Source organism: Taudactylus pleione, unplaced genomic scaffold, assembly GCF_031769625.1.
Source record: "Taudactylus pleione unplaced genomic scaffold, aTauple2 ptg000729l, whole genome shotgun sequence".
Taxonomy (NCBI): domain Eukaryota; kingdom Metazoa; phylum Chordata; class Amphibia; order Anura; family Myobatrachidae; genus Taudactylus; species Taudactylus pleione.
In genome coordinates, this window is record NW_028285131.1 from 8,972 (window position 1) to 19,512 (window position 10,541).

Consider the following 10,541-nt stretch of genomic DNA (forward strand, 5'->3'; position numbering starts at 1 on the left):
CTGTGTATCACCGGTTTCAGTAAGAGGCACACCGCCGACAACCTCTTAGAGAAACTGAGGGAAATCATCGCCCAGTGGCTTACCCCACTTAGACTCTCCTGGGGATTTGTGATATCTGACAACGCCACCAATATTGTGCGGGCATTACATCTGGGCAAATTCCAGCACGTCCCATGTTTTGCTCACACAATAAACTTGGTGGTGCAGAATTTTCTGAAAAGCGACAGGGGCGTGCAGGAGACGCTTTGGGTGGCCCGAAAAATTTCTGGCCACTTTCGCCATTCAGCGACTGCGTGTCGAAGACTGGAGCGCCAGCAAACACTCTTGAACCTGCCCCGCCATCACCTGAAGCAAGAGGTTGTGACGCGGTGGAACTCAACCCTCTATATGCTTCAGAGGATGGAGGAGCAGCAAAAGGCCATACAAGCCTATACATCCACCTATGACATAGGCAAAGGAGGGGGTATGCACCTGACTCAAGCGCAGTGGAGAATGATTTCCGTGTTGTGCAAGGTTCTCCAGCCCTTCGAACTTGCCACACGTGAAGTCAGTTCAGACACAGCCAGCTTGAGTCAGGTCATTCCCCTCATCAGGCTTTTGCAGAAGCAGCTGGAGAAAGTGAAGGAGGAGCTAAGACGGAGCGATTCCGCTCGGCATGTGGGACTTGTGGATGAAGCCCTTCATTCGCTTTGCCAGGATTCCAGGGTGGTCAATCTGTTGAAATCAGACCACTACATTTTGGCCACCGTGCTTGATCCTAGGTTTAAAGCCTATGTGGTGTCTCTCTTTCCGGCCGACACAAGCCTGCAGAGGTGCAAAGACCTGCTGGTGAACACACTGTCAACTGAAGCGGAACGTGACACGTCAACGGCTCCTTCTTCATTTTCTCCCGCAACTGGGGCTGCCAGGAAAAAACTTAGGTATCCTAAGCAACCCGCTGGCGGTGATGCAGGGCAGGCAGGACCAAGTTTGGACATCTGGTCCGGACTGAAGGACCTGGCAACAATTTCTGACATGTCTACTGTCACTGCATATGATACTGTCACCATTGACAGAATGGTGGAGGATTACATCGGTGACAGCATCCAAGTAGGCATGTCAGACAGTCCATACCTGTACTGGCAGGAAAAAGAGGCAATTTGGAGGCCCCTGTACAAGCTGGCTCTATTTTACCTGAGTTGCCCCCCCTCCAGTGTGTACTCCGAAAGAGTGTTTAGTGCAGCCGGGAACCTTGTCAGCGAAAGGCGTAGGAGGTTGCTTCCACAGAATGTGGAGAAGATGATGTTCATCAAAATGAATTATCAGCTCTTCCAGGGAGACCAGCCTCCAGAAGGTACAGAGGGACCTGTGGTGGTGGATTCAAGTGGGGACGAGTTAATACTTTGTGAGGATGAGGATGTACACACTGAAGAGGGTGAGGAATCGGTGGATGAGGAGGATGAGGATGACATCTTGCCTCCGTAGAGCCAGTTTGTGCAGGGACACATTAATTGCCAGCTTGTTTTGTGGGGGCCCAAACGAACCAATCATTTCAGCCACAGTTGTGTGGCAGACCCTGGCGCTGAAATGATTGATTTGTTAAAGTGTGCATGTCCTGTTTATACAACATAAGGGTGGGTGGGAGGGCCCAAGGACAATTCCATCTTGCACTTCTTTTTTTTCTTTGCATTATGTACAGTTTGGGGCCTAGTTTTTCTAACTGCCATCCTGTCTGCCACTGCAGTGTCACTCCTAGATGGGTCACGTGTTTGTGCCGCACACTCGTGTCGCTTAGCATAGTCATCCAGCTACCTCGGTGCAACCTTTTGGACATGAAAACACTATTGTGAGGTGTGAGGTGTTCAGAATAGACTGGAAATGAGTGGAAATTAAGGTTATTGAGGTTAATAATAGCATAGGAGCAGAGAAACCAACAAATTCTGTGATTTTAGCTGTTTTTATGCTTTTTAAAAAAAAAATACAGATCCAAAACACAAAACCCAGAACCCAAAACACGGAAGGGTGGTTTTGGCAAAACCAATCCAGATCCAAAACACGAAGAAAGATCCAGATCCAAAACCAAAACACAAAACACGAAAAGTGGCCGGTGCACACCCCTAGTGTATATCAACTCTCTGTGGTCAATTAAGGAGTTTGAAATAGTTAAATTCACGGAAATTGTTTGCAGTGGGCTCAAATTTTCATGGTTCTTAGCAAGATTCCAGTTAATCTGACTCCTCAAGGATATATGGGCCTGATTACAAAATGGACGCCAATACCGCTTTCTGCAAATTTGCACGCAGCAGCTGCAAATGTCGCAGCTGCTGGGATTTGTATTGAGATGCCCAGCAGTGGCTTCGCAAATCCAAGTGATTGCATACAAAGACGCAGTCACAAATCAGGTGATTGTCAAAGTTCTTGGTAACTGTGGGTACTCAAAATGGCTGCCGGATCTGAGACGCCGGTGCTTTTTGCAAATGCATATGGGGATTGCAGTTGCAGTCTGTGACATACACCCACAACGGTCACGACACTCCCACGTTTTTGTCTTGCCACCAACAAACACTCGCTGACTGTCAATCACACTGCAGCCAAATCCTTACTACGAATCAGACGAGCACGCAGATAACAGATAATCGCTCAGAAGTCTGTGACGTTATGCCCAATGTTATCCATGTGACTGTATGACCCTCCGTGTCATAAAGTCAGACCATATAGCTAGCACTATATTAGTTCTTAGGGGTCTATTTACTAAGCAGTGTTAGGAGACAGAGTGAAAAGTGATAAGAAAGTGATAAGGTGCTAGCCAGTCAGCTCCCAACTGTCATTTTTCAAACACAGCCTGTGAGATGACAGTTGGGAGCTGATTGGCTGGCACCTTATCACTTTCTTATCACTTTTCACTCTGTCTCCTAACACTGCTTAGTAAATAGACCTTAGTTTCCAATCGTGTTTTCATCATGTTGCCTATGCCTACAATTACATGTATAGAATATGTCTAGTATTGAAATGATTAAACTTCATTTTTTCCCCTAAAAAATGTCCTGCTGTATAATAACTAACGCCCGTTATATATTCCACTTCTCAGAGTAGTGAGACCTCTCCCGTCACTGAGCAGAAGCCAGAGGAAAGCCAGGAAGAGGCAGCTGACGTCGCTGAGGAGCAGCAGGTATGAGGGCCCTGCTTGGTTTTATCTTACCTCTTTATAATTTAGCAGCCATTTTGTACATTCTGTTTGTCCAACCTGGCACTTACATATTCACCATAAAACCCAAACTCCACCTTGTTTCCACTCCTCCCCTGCTACCTTCTCTTCTGCCTGTACTTCCATATCATATGTTCTACCATTCATCCCCCTAGTTCCCTCAGTCCATAATTCCATCCTGAGTGCTCATGTTATCTAACCCCAGCCCAGGCCGGGATTCATGGGAAAGGCACACCGGCCCTGACAACTCTTTTCTGTGATCATTTTCATTACTAGTTATACATTTATTACTCATATACCTGTGTGGTATGAGGCATTGGGAGGGTTGGGGGTCATGGAGCTGTATGGAGTTGGTGGTGACAGACAGCACAGCAAATGTAGTGTAGGGGGTCATTCCAGTAGTGCTGTCACTAGCTTGCAGCTTTCACAGCTCGCCATAGCCCGAGCTCACCTGCGCGTGTTGTGCAGAGGTGCTGCCTATAATCTGCTATAAGCAATGATGATATTCAGACTCACATACTACTTGTCTAGCGCACATATCTTTATTTATGTGTTTGTGTAAAACTTTTGTATGCACCAATATCTCTCTCCTTAACTTTTTCTATTGCTCTCAGTTATGACTTCTATAACTCTCTCTGTTATGTGATACTTTTGCAGGAAGAAGAAGCAGCAGCAGAGGAGGTAATGTGGAATCAGAGACTTATCATTTGCATTTGCTTTTAAGTTCTCAACGTTGGAAAGTTGAAAAATGTTTGTGATGCCATGGGAGGGAGCACTCTCCCTCTGGATTTATCGGGAAGAGAACTGGATGCCAGTCTCACATGAAAATGTATTCTTGAACCAGGGGATTAATCTGTTTGCAGGTTATGCCTGATAGCTCCCCACGTCCCCATTTTCTCATGGATGTCTTTATAAACCAAACGTGCCCACACATTTCACTAATAATTGTCAGTGTTTTACTAACCATTTTTACCCATGTCACAAGGTCCCTGTGAAAATATTAGAGATGTGCAGGCTCGGATTGGTTCGGATTTTTCCCACCAAAAACATAATCTTTCATGGTAAAACATCATCTTTCATGGACTTTTGTCCATGAAAGATGATGTTTGTCCATGAAAGATGACGTTTTGCCTCTTCCTGAGACCCGAAATTTGGCGGGAAAAATTTGCACTAGGCAGGAAAATCCAAGCCTGCACATCTCTAGAAAATATATTTCACTCTTAAAAAGAGATTAGTTTAATTTGTCACATTCCTCACCCAAATGGGTCTCTACTTGTGTTGCTAGATTGAAAATCCACAAATTCATTTAGTTTGGTAGAAGGGAATGGGATTCAAATGCCGGTGGCTGTTTAGCCATCGGTTCAAATCCCTGCAGCGGCTGCCCGAAGGGAGGAAATCCTGACGGCACCACGTAAGTAACCCCAACCCTCCCTACTCCCCCCCTCTTTAACCCTCCCTTAGGGGTGCCTAACCCTAACCTCCCTCCCTAGTGCCTAACCCTAACCTCCCCCCAGGGGTACTCAAACCTAACCCCCCCTAACCCTCCCATAGGGGTTCCTAACCCTAACCTCCCTCCCTAGTGTCTAACCCTAACTCCCCCCCCCCTCCCCCCATGGCTAAGAGGAGAGGCACCCCTGACTTACCTTGTTCGAGCCCGCGTCGTCCTGGATTCCAGCGTCGGGATTATGATAGGCGTCGGTATCTCAACGCCTATCATGAATCCCTAGCTGGCATTCTGCCATCAGTATTGTGATCGGTGGCCTTGCAGCCGCCGGTCACATAACTACATACCGGTAGAAGCACTTGTGGTGTTGAAGCTCCATTATTTATTTTTGTCAGTCACCAGCTGGGGCTGTGCCATCTGTTCCCATCAATGGGTACAGCTGATTCCTGTATGTGGGTGTTGTGCAATTACATTATATGGACATTACTGAGGTATGAGGCATGAAACCTAGGTGTTCCCTGTCGTCGTTTAAGAAATGTGACGCATGCGCAGTGCAATTCGGACGCTCTGCTCTATCAGCCCGACAAACTAGTATCTTCCCTTTCCAGGTGGGAGCAGAAGCAGATGATGAGCAAGAAGGAGAGGAACAGGAAGGAGAAGAGGAAGAATCATAGGAATCAGTATTGTCCCTAAAATGTTATTCAGGTACTGCTTGCAGATCACCCTCCCATCCAGTCATTTGTCCTGTTCACTCACTCAATGATCTTTTCTATTATTTTTAAAGAATACTAGCTGAAGTACCTGGCATTGCCCGGGTTTAAATCTTCAAGTTATTACGTATTATTATGTGTTGTCGTCCAAATCCATCCAGTGGACGGCCCAGAACAGGCTCCCCCCGGGTCAAAGTTCTGCCCACAGCACTATTCCGCGAGGTCCGATCGGGACCCCAACCACTCCATTAGGCATTCCAGACCAATTGCCTCCCCTCTGTGAAGTTTTCATCCAAATACACCCAGTGGAAGGCCCAGAACAGGCTCCCCGGTTAAAGTTCTACCCAACGTACACCAACAGGAGGTCCAACTGGGACCTCAACCCCCTAGTATGTCTTCTGGGATCCAATGTTATCATTCTCAAGTTTTCATCCAAATTATGCGATTTCATCCAAATCCATCCAGTGGAAGTCCCAGAACAGGTTGCCTGGGTCAAAGTTCTGATGGGGCACTCCACCGTGTGGTCCAACCGAGACCCCAACCACTCCATTAGGCATCCCAGACCAATTGCCACTACACTACTTCCATCTATACTACTCACGCTAATGCCTCCTTATCTATCCTATTCATGCTATATTTCCCATATTAATGCATTTTTACACCTTACTCCCTACACTACACCCACAATATCTTTACAGTAAATGTAACTACATAAGTGAGCATTTTGAGCTGGTGCCCAAACGTTTATCACCGGGGTCTCTCCAGCTGCTCCCCCAATGTCGTGCAATTACCTGCTCCCCTCACTTCTGTTTTGTTCACAGAAGTGTATAAACAGTGTGCTACTGTATAAAATAGGTAAAGATAGTTAGCAAGACTGCTAGAGCAAGGCAGTGATATGCTGTTAAAGTAGGAGTTCTGGGGAACTCACAGAAATTTAGTGTTTATTGAGAAACCTCAATAGTTTGCTGTTTTACGGAGCTTTTATGACAAAAGCGTTCACCGTTACCTACTACTGCACATAAGGAAGTGTGTGTGTTTGTGTTTGTTTTTTAGTTTTTTAGGTTTTTAATATTGTTTATTTATATGGCGCCACAAGTGTTCCGCAGCACCTTACAAAGTACATAAACAAATAGGTGACCAGTGACTTACAGTACAATACAATACAATGCAGGACAAGGACATGGATAATATACATTGCTACATTATCGACCATAACACCCACATAAGCAGCAGAGCATAAGCAACCAAGTGTTAGGTACCCTAGTGGGGAGTAAGAAGTAGATGAAAGTAAAGTAGTGAGAAGCACAAGAGGGTTAAGGGCCCTGCTTGTAAGAGCTTACATTCTAAAGGGGAGGGGCAGATAAACAGTTATGATACAGATGGGGTAGAGAGGGAGGAAGGAGCATGTAGCAGCAGGTTAGGATTAGAGCTGGAAGACTTTAATGAAGTAGTGGGTCTTGAGAGCCTGTTTGAATGATTGTAGAGAAGTGGAGAGTCTGATGGGGAGAGGGAGAGAGTTCCAAAGGTGGGGAGCAGCATGGGCAAAATCTTGGAGGCTGGAGTGGGAGGAAGTAATCGGTTGGCATGAAAGGTGGCATGCATTAGTTTAACGAAGAGGGTGGACAGGAATGTGAAGGGAGATGAGATCAGAGATATAAATGGGAGAAGATTGGGTGAGGGCTTTGTAAGCGAGCGTGAGAACCTTAAATTGGGTTCTAGAAGGGGAATGGGAGCCAGTGGAGGACTTGTATCAGACGGGAGACAGATGTAGAGCATTTGGAGAGGAAGATGAGCCAAGCAGCATCATTGAGGACAGACTGGAGAAGAGAGAGATGGGAGTTGCGGAGGCCAGATAGGAGAAGGTTACAGTAGTCCAAGCTGGAGATCACCAGTGAGTGTATGAGGGTTTTAGTAGCATCCTTGGTGAGATAGGGTCTGATCTTGGAAATATTTTTGAGATGGAAATTACAGGACTGAGAGAGAGTCTGGATATGTGGTTTGAAGGAGAGGGATGAGTCCAGGATAACTCCAAGACAGCGCACTTTGGGGCTAGATGAGATTTTACATTCAGAAATCTGACATTGTTGAACAGTTTGTGTTGTGCTGCCATCTTGTGATAGAAAAACAAACTTCATTTAGTTGATTTAGAAACCTTTGTGGAAGAAGCGTGCACAAATTGTAGTAAGCTGAAATGTATGTTAAGCCTTTAATAACAGATATAGGGCCTGATTCAGAGATGTACGCAATGCTGATTTTTACGCATATTAAGCAATTGTTTGCCATTGTGCATGCATGCCAGCTGCACTAGCAGCGACTGTTTCGCAATTATGCCCGCACAGAGGATCCATTTGCAAAGTGAGTGAAAGGTAGTCAGCATTTGGGGGGTAGGATAACCGGGGGGGGGAGGGGGGGAAGCAAACGGAGTCCCGGGGTAGGAGTACCGGGGTGGCTAGGCAAACGGAGGCCTGTCTGACCTTAAATCGCCGGCATGTGTGTTTGCGGCTGGATAGACTTGCCTCATATGCTGCAATGCTACCCAATGATACCGATGTTACGCTGTTGCACTCCGTCAGACGGATATGAGAAGGCAGCAGTGGGCAGCCCTATGCTCGGCTGTGCTTTGGAAGTCATTAGCATATTTTAGCAACTGCGATCTGTGAGAGAATGCAGCTGTGATTATTAGTGTCCATCCCTGAATCAGGCCCATAAGGTACTGAAAGCAACCCCATATCCCTTGTATTGAGACATTTATGCTATGTTGGCCATTATGACATACATTACTTCCAGCTAAAGTTTTTGTGTATATTGTGAAAAAAAAGTATATAAACAAGGAGAGGCTACAGTTTTGGACAAGACCATGTGCAGTTACCTCCGTATAAAGCAATGGGGAGTTTTTTATTCTTATTTTTGTTTCCTTGTAGGCTGCCCAAAATTAATTTCTCACACAATGACCTGCACTTGGCGACTAGCGACTACAGACTACACTGCAATTTGTTTCCACACAGAATATTTCGGAATCGTTCAGGTTGGCTCTCTAGATAAGGACTAAGTAAGAACGACTCTGCAAAGCCTCTTTCTGGCACTTTATCCTCATTACAACAAGGGCTTTTCACATGATCCACCATGTAACACTTTGCACTGAATACCCCCTGGATTTGGTATAACCAGGATATGTGAACATATATTGTGAACACGATTTGTAATAAAGTTAGAAATAAAAGTTGTATTGTTTTTAATGGTGACTTGGGAAATTTGTCACTTTATATTCCTATGTGTTTGATTTGCAAGAAAATAATTAGAAAGATAAAAGAACTTTAGTACAGGTATTGGATCGTTTACAAGTGGCCACATTTACAGAAAGTGTGTGTTTTTAAAAAATTTGAAAAATAAGAAACAAAGCATACGTGGTGTTCATGTCATACACAGACATGGACCCTGGGGGGGTTAGGTTTAGGCTGTGGTAGGTGGGGTGGTTGGGTTTAGGCTGCGGGCGGGGGGGTTTTAGGTTTAGGAGTAGGGTTAAGATATTTATAGACAGGTAACTGATCCTAACCGTTGTGGATCTAGAGCGCGGGCATCCCATACCCAAACCGTACAAGCGTGTGTATGAGCGTGCAAAGATAGAGACGCCCACTTTGAGCATCTGGCACTGAAATAACACTTGATGCATCTTGAGATGCAACCAGCGGTCTCATCATCGAAACTTGCACCAGTCCCATGCTACAGTAGATGCAGATATCCCATCATTATGGCCTCCAATGCGAGTGATTATACACCTGATTTCACAACCACTTCAGCAGCGCGCCTGTGACACTCTTATAACACGCCCATAACTCGGTGCGTCCGCATGGCCACCGCCCAATACATTTTCAAGACCTTTCTGAGACTGTATGAGGTATATTTACTAAAGTGCGGGTTTTTAGGAGTGGGGATGTAGCCCATGGCAACCGATCAGATTGTAGCTATTATCTTCTGGAAGGTGCTAGATAAATGTTAAGTACAATCTGAGTGGTTGCTATGGGCAAAATATTAAATTGTACAAACAGGTTCTGGCTACAACATCCCCATGTAGGAAGAAGCACACGTGATAAAGGCACAGAAGACGGAAGTCTGAAAGATTACATACAGTACACAAGATTATTTATTTATTAACAGTTTCTTATACAGCGCAGCATATTCCGTTGCACTTTACAATTTGAATAAATATTAATTGAAGAAAACTGGGTAGTAACAGACAGACATAGAGGTAAGAGGGCCCTGCTCGCCAGCTTACAATCTATAGGGGAATAGGTGTTGATACACAATGATAGGTGCTACATATTGGTCCAGCCAAATTGCAGAGGTTCTTGGTGAGCTGTATGATCCAGTCACACTGGAAAGTTGGCCTAGGGGCAAGAGGATGTGAAATTGAAGAGAGAGAAAATGTGACATGTGTAAACTATAAGAAGGGAGATAGATAGGGAGGCTATAAAGGTTATGTTATAAAGGTTTATTAGGCTGGAGTGCCTGGCTGGAGTGCCTAATCTTATAAGTGCCAAATGTTAAAAGTGCACTTTACATTTAAAATTGAATATTAGCGTTATACCAGCGTTAAACAGAAGGGATACGAACATACTACAATCTAATAACAACCAAAACTTTAATTGGACAAAGTTAGAACAACAATTGTGAGTTCACATTCTCCTCACTACAAGATCCTGTGGACTACGTAACCAGGACTTTCATCAGTCAACTATCTGTTTGGTTGCTACATACAGTATACCTTGTGCCTCACTTGCTACTATTTGTGCTGGCTCTGTGCTTTACATATAATCTTACACAGATACGTGTTTCATACCAGAGTGTATTCCTAAAACATTTCTCTAATTGTTCTTTCAATGATTGGGACAATGGCCCTCATTCAGAGCCGGACACTCTGAGCAGAGCGCACTCTCTGAATGAGGGCCGTCCTCCATAATTATGGAGCGTCCTCCTGGACGCTCGTATAGCTGTGGGTCACCACCCACAGCCTATACGAGCGTACAGGTTGATGGCCGCGATGGTCTTGACCATCGCGACCATCGCCACTGCGAGCCGGAGCCTGCGGTTGAGTTTCTCAACCGCAAGGCCCGCAGTGATTTTGGCTCTATCAGAGCCAAAATCACTCCCACTGACATCACTAGTGATGTCAGTGGGCCGGCTTCTGATGGTAGGCATTCCCTTA

At 45.3% G+C, this 10,541-nt stretch overlaps 1 long non-coding RNA gene across 1 annotated transcript; it reads left to right on the forward strand.

The window, feature by feature from the left end:
• Positions 1–3,038: 3,038 nt before the first annotated feature.
• On the forward strand, positions 3,039–8,574 carry LOC148477274 (uncharacterized). The gene is made up of 4 exons (XR_015872524.1): positions 3,039–3,148; positions 3,842–3,865; positions 5,237–5,333; positions 8,260–8,574. It is a non-coding gene; the product is annotated as an uncharacterized LOC148477274 (long non-coding RNA).
• The last annotated feature ends 1,967 nt before the right edge of the window (positions 8,575–10,541 follow it).